This window comes from Malus sylvestris, chromosome 9 (assembly GCF_916048215.2).
Source record: "Malus sylvestris chromosome 9, drMalSylv7.2, whole genome shotgun sequence".
NCBI classification, from domain to species: domain Eukaryota; kingdom Viridiplantae; phylum Streptophyta; class Magnoliopsida; order Rosales; family Rosaceae; genus Malus; species Malus sylvestris.
In genome coordinates, this window is record NC_062268.1 from 29,581,694 (window position 1) to 29,594,004 (window position 12,311).

Below are 12,311 nucleotides of genomic sequence, written 5' to 3' on the forward strand. Positions count from 1 at the left end.
ATATATGGTTATCTTACGTTGCTCCTCCAACATATAAGAGAAGCGTCGTGACCCGAATCGGTGAAGAACTTTCTTCTTCGACCGATTGATTAAGTTTGCCTTCACTTTTTTCTGTTGAATTGAAAAAAAAATGTATTAGTTTAGATATTTATAACAAATGAATGAAAAAAATGAAATGTTCCTTTAAAATTGTAATTTTTTTTATTAATATATTATTGAAATATAAATTATACGTACCAAGTATTTCTCGTCTTGAAAATGGCTGCAGAGCCACTCCCATTCATCCCAACAATCCAGCAACTCTTTAGGGCACCCAAATTCTAGAGCGACCTCTAGACCATCATATAGCTCATAATGCTTGTGGAGGTCGCTCTTCCATTGAGTAAACCTACTGGAGCAAAGGTCGTTGATGTACTCCATTTGGTTGGAATCGAGGTTGGATAGCTCATAGTGATGCTGCAAAACTCAACAAATAAACAGTTGTTAAAATTTATAATCTTTGTATACTTTAATAAAAATTTAGTTTTTGAGGTTGAAAATACTTACCGATAATTCATAAAGCATGGCGTCCTTGGTTTCTTATGGCACAACTCTCTATGACTCCCACTTGAGGGGGCAATGGTTTCGGATAACGGAGCCAACGTCGGTGGCCAACGCACTATGCTACTCCTTTGTTACAGCCGCACGATGTCGAGGATCCCACGTAATGGTGATCTTCTAGGTCGTGGTGCGTGTGGTCTGAGAAGTCTTTTGGAGTCTACAAGGGCCCCTGGTCTTTCGGCAAAACCTCCCCTAAAACTATAACATTTCCTAAAACTTGCAAACAATATAACATAAACAAACACATCCACCCAACAATTCAAACAATTTATGCCAAATGGGGACTTTAAAACAAAATTTACAACTTGTTAATATGACTTCTCAGTGCTACTTAACAATGATTAATCTAAATCACAATTCAAAATAACTAGCTAGCATGCATGTTATTCACTTCCCCTATTGAAATGCAGAAATGAAACTAAAATGCTCTAATTTTTGTTAAGGTACTTACAAGATTGCACTGCACTGCATTGACTGTGCAGATTATGGTAGCTATCGGTGCAGATTATGAAATTTGACAATGGGAGGAGCAGTCCTTAGTTAAGTTGGGTAGTTTCAACCTACGCTCATTCTCTAACACATACATGATAATATGCTCTTTATATATAAATTTGTATATGCGTAAGGCGGCTGCTAAAGAAGAGGCATTTTGTATAAACATATTCTACAAAGGATGAGAGATTTGTGGTTAATGTTACAGTGAACAAAATTATACTTACAACAGCTAATATATGCTTCCTTTTATATCACATTTGGTTGTTTAAGGAGGTGTGTTTAGCTCTTATGAATCATACAAGTTTCTTCAAAATTCAAGAATAGTATTTAATTATGATGCTATTTGAAAACAAGCTAAAAATGATTATTGTGCTTGAAGTACCATAAGCTGGTGTGTACAATTAGGGTGGGCAAACAGGTATAGGAACCGCAGGTCAGGATGGGTACGGGTTGGTTTCTAATATTTTAGAAAACAAACAGGGCGGGTCGAGCCGATCCCTTTTCATTTATGGGGTAGGCCGAGTCCAGACACTTAGAAAAACGGGTACCCAAACCGACCCGTTTCTAATTATAATGAAAGGGCGAGATTGAATGATAACCTATCATCCAATTTCAACCGTTGGTTTCTACCCTAGTTTCTACCCGAGTCCAAGGTTCCAGAATTTACTCTCTCAGTTTCAGCCACATTTCCATCTCCCACAATCTCTCTCTCTTCTCTCTCCTCGAACCTTCTTCTTCTTCTTCAAGTTCTTAATCCCAACTAGGGTTTTCCACAAATCATGCATTTTTAGCCTTTAGCCCAAAACCCCAATTTGGATTTTGCTAATTTTCTCTACATTTTCGCCGCGAGGACTGGACCTATGAGAGCGTCATCTTCTCGACGTTGAGGAGGTAAAAGCCTTCATCGTCATCTCCATCGAGTAGTTGCAGGAGGTCCAAGACGAGCTTGAGAAGGTTGTACCTTCATACATATCTCTAAATATCCTTGTTGTGCCTGCATAATTGAACCAAATGGAAATTTTTACATATCCTTCTGTTTCGGAAATTTCTGCATATCCTTCTATTTGGGAAATCTCTGCATACCTTTCTGTTTGGGAAATTTCTGTCAATTCAGTGTTCTTGTTTTTGAAATTCAATTGATTTCGAAGGCATGCATGAGTCGAAAAGGGATTCGATTTTTGGGTTTTGGTTTTTTAGATATAGGGAAATTAACCTAGAAATAGATAAATATCAGTGAGCGAAGTTACTAGAACTTCTTCTTTGAAGTGTTTTCAAGTTGCAATGATAGGGAAGTGGACGATCCCTTCCATTCTACTTCTGCTCTGCCTTCTCTCACTCCTCCCTAGGTGAACGATCCATTGTTATGAGTAAATGTTTATGAATTTGAAGTTTGTATCGGAGATTTGATATTGATTTGGGTCAAGTCAAAAATTACAAGCCAATGCGGAGGCTAATTCCGACGAGCTCATGAAGCTTAAGGAGTAGACCGGCGCCGTTCCAAAACCAAAAAATAAAATAAAATAAAGTAATAGGACTTGTGGACCTGTCTCGAACCAGCCTGTTTCAAACGGGCCGAGTTAGGTTTGATTCCTAAACTCTAAATCCTTTTACCCGGCCCAGCTCAGCCCGTTACATTTTAAAACGGTAGGGCCAGGTTCCTTCAAATTTAGGCCCAGCCTGGCCCGTGCCCAACCCTAATATACAGTCAAGGATATATAATCAGTTTAAATGAGCATGTCCATAATTATATGGTCCCTATTTTTTTTGGTTAAATGTGTTTGCATATAAGCTATCTACACTAATATACACCAGAAGAAGAGGAGAATGCGGAAAGGATGGAGGGAGCGAGCTTACCTGTTTGGGACCCCTCTTCATAGACAGAGGAAGCGTCACCAATCAGCTGAGCCTCCTCAGAAGTCCGAGCCCGTCGATGAGTCTGTCGGGCGCTTCGGACAAAATGCATCACCTAAAAAGTCGATGACGTAGCAGCTGTAGACACTGTTAACCCCAAAGACGCGACCAGAGGGACACCCGTCATGGCCATATCAGGTGTGGAGGTGGCAGCAACATTACCTTCTAGAAAAGGTATCTCACTGCCCCTACTAGGTGCCTGCCGGTTTGATATTAAGTTTGACATCTACAAAAAACGAGCATGAATTTGTTTATATATCATCTTATTATATGCATTTCATTTCACATATATAAAGTGAATGAAAACAACATAAGAACACCAATAAAACCACAAACCATCATTTATTCAACACTTGAAGCCACTAATTATAACTTATTCGATCTTTCAAGCACACAAACATCACACTAGATGCTTTATGTATCCAAAGAGTGATAGAAGCTTAATTTTATTTTCTGAGTTAAACAAATACCAAAGCATTTCACATAATAGGTTCCAATATGAAGGCTTACTTTGTAATGTATGTTAATTATAACCATCTATTCATAAAGACAATATGAAATCCCCAAAAAACTGTATAACACATGGAATTTCTAGAAGATGTCATTGTAATTTTAAAAAACCTCATCTCTAGAGGGTGGAGAATGTGACATATCATAAAACAAATAAAGCTTACAACCAAGTTACATTGGGTCAAAGATTCATATGAATGATAGAGAGTATTATTCATTCAACTAAAACTACACACATTCTTCCCTTACATGCATGTATGGTTATCTACATGTACAAACTATGGAATTTGAAGGATAACTATGAGAAGAAACTAATCCCTACCCTCTTTGTTGTGTCTTACTCCATAACTTACATTGATCCATGCCCACAACCACCCTCTCCTCCTTGTTATGATTCTTGACTTTGATCTAGTGATGTGATAAAAGAAAGGATGAAGAACAAAGAATTGGGGAGATTAACAATGGAGAGATTTCGAAAAGAAATGTTGCTCTCTGCAAAATCTAGCAGAGCATATTCTATTACTTCTCTCTCTTCAAAACTCTCACACTCGGTGCTTACATAACCGTTAGAATCCATGGTGAATTCTCTCTCATTACTAAACAATCTCAGCCCTTCATCTAGCTAGTTGCTAGGATTACAACACCTAGCATTATTTGCCTTACACCGTATACTCCTGCTATAAATTTAGCAAGAATCACAGATTATGTAGCACCGCATCTGAAACTGAAAGGGGCATATGCTTCAAATCGTTCTCATGTCTTACAGTAATGCATGATCACCGAATGCATCTCCCAAATGGAAATCTCTATAAATGCTAACCTTCTACAGAATTTCATTTCATGGACCTCCTACTCCTAGAAAGTATTGTCATGTTACGAAATTTAAGAGATTTCGAGTGTGAAATTCCATTCCTGGATTCCACTGTTATAATATATGTATTGGTATTGTTAAGATTTTATATTATTTCTTGAGAATTTATTTTAATTTGTTTGAATTTAGATTTTAATTAAAATAGTTACGAAGTTTGAAATTTGAAAATTAATTATTTAAAATCCGTGGACCTTTCGAGGTCACAATTTATATTGTTGAATAGATTCTGAGATCACGAACGCATAGATGAAAGCCGTTTGCGAGTCTGGATTATAACGATATAGTTATGGACATTTGAAATCATTTACTAAACTATAGTTGTTAATTAAATAAATTTCGACTTTGTGGGAAAGAGGCCCAATCTTGTAAGATTTAGGGTGGACCAATAAGACAAAAAGGGTAGGGACTTAGAGGGCAGCAGGGGGAGGAAGGAAAAGAGAGGGGCAGAAGAGGAAAAAAAAAAGAGAAGGGGGGAGACCGTTCTTTCACATTCTTCCTGGTTTTGCGAGGGAAGAAAAAGAAACGGGGATGAGGTGGCTCTTCCATAGCTTTTGGAAGAAAATCCTTCTTTCTTCAAACAAAAATCGAAGAGAGAGGAGTTAGAGAATGTGATTGTGAAGGAAGGATTCAGAGATTTGAAGGGTAAATTCCTTGTTCCTTCATTATCTTGATTTTTGAATTTATTTTTCTTAAGTTGAATTGAAACTGCCATGATATATTTGGAGTTCTTAATTTTATTTAGGGTTTTCTATCATTCAATGAACCAGCCTGAACATGAATTAGAGTTGGGTAATTTGGATTGGGTTTGTAGATCAAATTTCTTGATCAAGGGTTTGGTTCAAAAAGGTCAATTTCTTGTTAATTTTGAGTCATGTTAGTTTTGGATGTTGTATACATGACTTCTGGACTACCTGGAATTATTTTGGGATTTGTTATATGAATTAGAGATGGGCTGTTACGTAAGTTGCAGAAAATTGATTTCTTGGCAAACAAAACTCAAGTTTCGAGTAGTCTTCTTTGGCTCTTAATTTCTAGGTCTTTATGTGCTCCTTTGAAGAAAATTTTTAGTGTGTTGAAAGTACATATGTTCATGATCGTAACCCAATTGTTTTCACTCAATTCCATTGAGTTTTGGTTAATCAAAACCTTATTTAAACTTGGGTCGCGAGCTACCAAACAGCAGCAGAAAACTGGGTTTCCAGTTTCAAGACTTCATTTTTCTTTTTGGCATAACTTCCAATTTAGAGCTCCATTTTTCTACAAACTTTGTATGCTTTTAAAGTACATAACACAAGCTTCAAAACCCATATAATATTACGCGATTTGATTTAGTTTTGAATGTTCCAAAGGGAGTCTAAACTTGGTCCAATGGTGCTGTTTTCTGTAGATTTTGAGGAGAAGCAGAGTACTGTTTTTGCCACACCTATTTTCTTTTCCAGATTCCTTTCTAATCTTCTTTACTACTATTTGAGTGATATTATTTGAGTAGGAGAGAATTAGTGTACTTTCTTTACTTAATATTAATTTTATGTTTAAACACTTAGTTTGGTTATTAAGGTGTGTTACTTATATTATACTTTTGATTGTAATTCTATGTTCCGATTAGGTTCTTCAAAGGAACAAAATTAATCAAATTCAAGGTAGGGGGTTTTGGGAAACCTTATATGTATTAATCTAATTACTACTTACTTTTGGTCAATATGCTAAGAATTGATCTAGAATATTAAATTCAGTATTACTAGAGACTATGTAGGGCTTAATGGGCCTATATTGGTTAGTGAGTTATGCAGATAATATATGCATCGGTTTACGTGTATGGATCATCATATTGTGATATATATGTGCTTATTTATCTTCTTAATAATGTGAATGATAAGTATGATATGTTATGACGATGTGAACCTAGAATCTTATGCGAAGTATTATGTAGAACTTTTATGCTTGTATGATAAGATAGTTAGTGGTCATGAGAAGTTGATGGTGTGGTGACTACGTTATAACCCATAAGGGTTGAGTTGTGGGTAGGTTGTGTGTTGAATTTCTTGCACCATGTAGCAGTGGTACATGAATGGTCCTGCTTGGTTAATCCGCATTGGGGGACCATACTATATGTGGATCGCGCTTGGTTAATCCGCGTAGGGCGATCCTTATGGCCATTTATACTTAGGGGTGATCATGCTTGGTTAATCCGCGTTGGGTGATCACTGCCTAACAATTCTGTAGGTGTGACTCTACTTGGTTAATCCGCGTTGGAGGGTCACTACCTACCTGATTATCTTGACCCTGCTTGGTTAATCCGCATTAGGGGGTCACTAGTGGTCCTACTTAGTTAATCCGCTTTGGGGGACCATGCTATATGTGGATCACGCTTGGTTAATCTACGTTGGGTGATCTTTATGGCCATGTATGCTTAGGAGTGATCATGCTTGGTTAATCCGCATTGGGTGATCACTTCCTAACAGCTATAGGAGTGACTCTGCTTGGTTAATCCGCATTGGGGGGTCACTGCCTACTTAGTTATTTTCTCAGGGGTGGCTCTGCTTTGTTAATCTGTGTTAGGGGGCCACTTCATGTTTGGTTACTTATGTATGCTTCGGCCGAACTGCGTCCCTCTAGTCCTAGTTTTTAATGTACATATGAACGATGGTTTTTGAGAATCTTGGTGGTTTGAATGGGAAAAGCTGTTGGATGTCTGGGTGACTCATTCGGGGTTGTTAGAGACTTGACTATGTTTTCATATTTACGAACTTATGTTGAGGTTTATAAACTGTGATGGATGGTCTTTCCCTTTATTGATTATCACATACTTTGTATTATTGTCACTCACACAAGCTTCGCAGCCTATTCGAGTTCTTTATGTCGATGCACCATTCCCATGGTGTAGGCACTGATTGTACAGATGTCAGGTCTGAAGAGATTACAAGAGGTCGCTTGGTATTTTGGTTGGATTCTGTTGAGTGGCCTGGAATCCCTATTCTTGCTCATTTCCATAAGGGTAGTTCGACCTTAGAATCGAGTGAATATGAATTGTTCATAGTAGACATTGTGTATAAATTAGACTTATCATGTTAGTACTTGGAATCCAGGTGGGGAATTATGTAGGGATCCTTTATTAAAATTTGTGAATTGATATGGGACCTTATTGATTGAATAACATAGTAAATGTTGATATCATGCTTCTTTGATTTTAGAATTGATTAATTAACATGATTGCGGAATGATGTGGGATATGATTATTATTATTATGATTAGTCTCGTTGCTCATTGTGGCTTGAGAATAATACTGTGCTTTGTTGGTTCTTGGATATGTTACATGTTGTGGATTAAGGTTTCATGTTGAAAACATAGTGATTTATATGATGGATGAAGTGGAAATGTTGATTGTCATATTGGATTGCTATGTAGCCCTGAATCTAGTATTTCCATACTTGTCAAGTTTTAATGATTGATTGAGGAGTGTTATATCTTTCGGCTTGAACGTACTGTGGTAAATGTAGATGGGTAGTGAATGATGAACTATGAATGGCTTGATCCCTGTGTAGGGTGCGTAGGCTGTCTAACGAGGAAGTTAAATGCAGCCATAAAATGTACGAAAAATTACTACGTAGTTGGACCTTAAGTTGTGTTTACCATTTCCCAAAGGCGGGGTATGTTAGATGTGCAGGTAATTGGTGATGTCACGTGTCGATCCTGGACGTATGTCAGGATCGGGGCATGACATCGAATCTCTTAGACAAGGCGTTTTCAGCAACACAAAAGCCTTCAAACTACTTGAAACAAAATGGTAAAAGAGTCCATCAACATACAACTGTCGCAGGCATAGTGTTTGTTGCAGACTGCAATTTTACTTGGCATAATGTTGCAGCATAACATGTAGCTCATTGCAAAATCACATAAAAAATAAAAAATTAATCAAAAATCACAGAGAAATCAAATGGGGTCAACAAACAACATTTCTCCTTGCAACAATTTCCCATCTTTCAATCGGATTTCTAACCTCAAAAAGTAGGTGTCTTTTGCATAAAGCAATCAAATCACAAACACCCAGATGGTAATTTCACATATTATCATACAATTTCATCGTCAAAGATCACAAAATTCCCAGTACCAACATCACATACATGCATTCATCCATACATACATGCATAGATATATACACACATACATACATGATGGAGACAGAAAACAAACCTCCCAAAGAAAAGAAGCTTGATTCCTGCGCAAAGTTGAAAGCATTTTTATTGTCTGCAAGGAAAATTTGGGAATTGATGGATAGAAGAAGGAGCTTAATTAGTGAAAGAGAAAAGAAATAAACACATTTGGAAAATAAACATTTAACTGAGAAAACAACTACAAAACTCGAAATTAAAACACTTCCCTACTAATTTCTCAAAATTAAAACCCTAATTAAAAAAAATTCCCTAATTTGTAAATTTGTAATTCGAACCCTAATTCAAAAACCCTACATTGTGAGCAACTACGATTTCCAATTCCAACCCTAAATCCTTAACACAAGATTCCCAATTCCAGCCCTAAATCCTAGGATTCCCAATTCCAACCCTAAATCCCTAAATGTTGTAACTAAAACAATTGAAGAAAAAAATTCATAAAATTGTACTTTTAAGCAATTCAATTAAGGGAGATGAATTAAAGGAGACTAGGTGCTTACCTAGTAAAGTTGTGTGCGGCAGCAGGGAGAGAGTGTAGCGTCGGAGTGCGCCAGAAGCGAGACGGAGAGTGACAGAGAGACAGAGAAATCGAAGGAGTGCAAGAGAGGGAGAGAGAGAGACACTGAGATTGAGTATGAGATATAGAGAGATAGAGTAAGGAGGTTAACAGAATCGAGAGAGAGAGAGAGTAGCTCCAGAGAACTGAGAGAGAAAGGAGTTTGAGTCTGAGAGAAGTTCAAAATTGAGTGAGTGAAATGAATTGAAGGTGCCGAAATACAAACGTGCCCAATTGTGGGAAAAAAATCAATTTTTTACATGTTTGCGCGACAAATATGTTTAAACTTGCATCGCGCAACTAGTTATATTAAATTTTTTTTTTTTAATATTTGCCCAACAAACATTTATAAAAACGTCGTCTCGCATAACTGTAAATTTAATTTATTTTTTGGTTTAAATAAATAAATAAATTTTTTAAAACTTTAATTATGTTACAAATTTTAAAGGAAACTTGTGTTTGTATACAACATTTTAAAATATCATTCAATACATTTAATTAATATACATCACGATTTTTCATTACTCCTCGTCTGAACTAGATGAATAAAGATCATCACTATCGTCAGATTCGGACTCCCATTCTACCTCGTCTGTAGGCACATCAACATTGTTGTTCGCGCGCTAGGGTGCATTGTATCATGGCAGATCCCCGAGGTCAATCGTAATGGAATCAATCGGTATTTCGATTTCAGGACCTCCAGCTACCTGAAATGGTTCTTGTACAATAGTCATATCCCGTAGTGTATCTGCACCAAATGTCATTAAAGTGTCCAATTGTTGGTTAGCAACGTCACCATAATCGTCATTAGCAGCAGGATCTCGGTCCGCAATATCATACACCCCTCTGTGCTCAATCTTCTAAACTACTTTCCATCCCCTCCCAGCCTTAAGGTAATCTATATAGAAAATTTGTTTAGCCATCATTGCCAAAATGTAAGGGTCGTCGTTATACCAACATCTGTTAGTGTTGATCGATAGCAAACCATCGTCTCGCTTTCAAACCAATGACACTTAAAGATGATAACTTAACACCTGTCTTTGTAAAACAATTGCACAACTGTCAGTTTTCCATAGAAATCAATGTCTGCAATGTCGCCCGCACTTGGAACATGTACCCCACCATTTTGCGCACAAAGCTTGTCATGACGATCAGCTGCCAAAAACTTGATGCCATTTACATGACAATCAGAGTACAATTCTGCGCTTAGGGGCCCAATCGCCAAGCTGTACAATTCTTCAATGTAAATGGGTGAACTAATTTCCTTCATTTTCTTCACCTAAATAAAAGAGAAAAAGATGTCGTGTTAGTTTAACATTTACAATTATGCACAAAACCCAAACACGAACAACATACGTTTTCAAGAAACCATCGAGGAAACAATTCATGAAGCTTTTTGGCATATAAATGTGAAGGATGTTCCCGCTTCATCAACTCTTCATGCTCATCTAGGTACGTAATTGTCTCGTCACAATTGTTAAGTACAAACCAATGTGCTACCTCCATGTCCTTTTTGTCATACGCCTCCCCTCTTATTGGTTCGCCAAATGGTCGTGCAATTTGGGAAAACATAGAAAAATTTTCACTTCTCACACCGCCGTCATTATTGCGTTTTTGTCGGTTGAATGTAGTCTCAACGTCTTATAGGTACATTGCAAAAAATTTAAGGGACTCAAAGCCGACCCATGCCTCCACGATTGATCCTTCGGGCTTTGCCTTGTTCCGTACACTTTTTTTTAATTCACCCAGTAGTCTGCATCAATAAAAAAATATTGTATAAAATTAGTGTAATTATACATACATCACGAACTAAAGTATTTGTGGGGATTATATACCTTTCAATCAGATACATCCATCGATTGTTGACAGATCCGGCTAGAAGTGCCTCATCTGGCAAGTGAATCATGACGTGGATCATGCTTGTGAAGAAAGTTGGAGGAAATATTTGTTCAAACTTGCATAGCACTTCAATAATATTGTCACATAACTATTTAACATTGGACTTCCGCAAAGATTTTGCTGTTAATTGAGAAAAAAATCTTTCTAACAACATAATCGGCTTCACCACGTCTTCAGGCAAGAGGTGTCGAATTCCCACTGGGAGAAGCCGTTGAAGTATGACATGACAATCATGACTCTCGCGTGCCAACTAGACGTCGTGTCCTCTTTGCAAACTGGGCATGCATAGTAGCCCTTAGTGCTCCACCCAGACATCATAACGTACGTTGGAAAATCGTTTATAGTCCACACCACGGCTGCTCTCAAAGTGAACATCTTCCTAGTAGATTTATCGTACGTGGGAACACCGTTTTCTCATAATTCTTTTAGTTCATCGACCAACGATTGTAAATACACATCAATACATGTGCCCGGATCTTCGGTTATTAACAACGTCATCATCATAAACTCTTTTTTCATGCACTTCCAAGTCGGCAAATTATACGGAATTGCAAAGATTGGCCAAGTGTTGTGGTATTGATTTAGCACCCTGAATGGATTAAACCCGTCCGTCGCAAGTTCCAATCTAACGTTCCGAGGCTCACGTACAAATTTAGGGTACAACCGATCAAACTCTTTTCAGGCCTCTCCATCTACAAGATGTCTCATAACATTGTCATCTACCAGTCTATCCTTATGCCACCTCATGTCGCTTGTAGTGTGTGTCGACATATACAATCACTGCAACCTAGGCTTTAATGGGAGATAACGCATAACTTTTTGTGGAATCTTCGTTTTTCTATTATGAGATGTCAATTTAAACTGCGACTCATTACATAGAGGGCATTTATCCAACGCTTTATTCTCTTTGTAGAACAAAATGAAACTATTTTTACACACGTGAATTTTTTCATATCCCAATCCAAGACTACTCAGCAACTTCTTTGCACTTTTATGATCTTTAGAAAGGCAATTGTCCTTTGGAAGCATCCTCTTGAAAACCCCCAAAAAGTAATCAAAACACTGGTTCGACATACAAAACTTTGTTTTTCCATGCATCAACTCAACAATGGTCGTGAGCGTCGAAAATCCTTCAAAACCTAGGTATAATTCTTGCTTGGCATTTTTTAATAGTTTTTTATATTTTCAAATGTCTCTATCCATGGTGGGAGGGACACCATCTTCTACTTCCACATTCGTATTCGAACTAGCTGTTGGAAAAACATCATTGATAATGTCCATAATTTGATCATTTGGATCC

General features: G+C 37.4%; 1 long non-coding RNA gene across 2 annotated transcripts; it reads right to left on the reverse strand.

Moving 5' to 3' along the window:
* Positions 1–18: 18 nt before the first annotated feature.
* LOC126582366 (uncharacterized) lies at positions 19–9,339 on the reverse strand. Of its 2 annotated transcripts, none has more exons than XR_007609483.1 (5): positions 9,057–9,339; positions 8,579–8,603; positions 547–3,232; positions 238–456; positions 19–104 (listed from the first exon to the last, which is right to left on the reverse strand). It is a non-coding gene; the product is annotated as an uncharacterized LOC126582366 (long non-coding RNA). The 2 variants fall into 2 exon arrangements; XR_007609482.1 differs by having other exon boundaries at positions 8,579–8,632.
* Between the last annotated feature and the right edge of the window lie 2,972 nt (positions 9,340–12,311).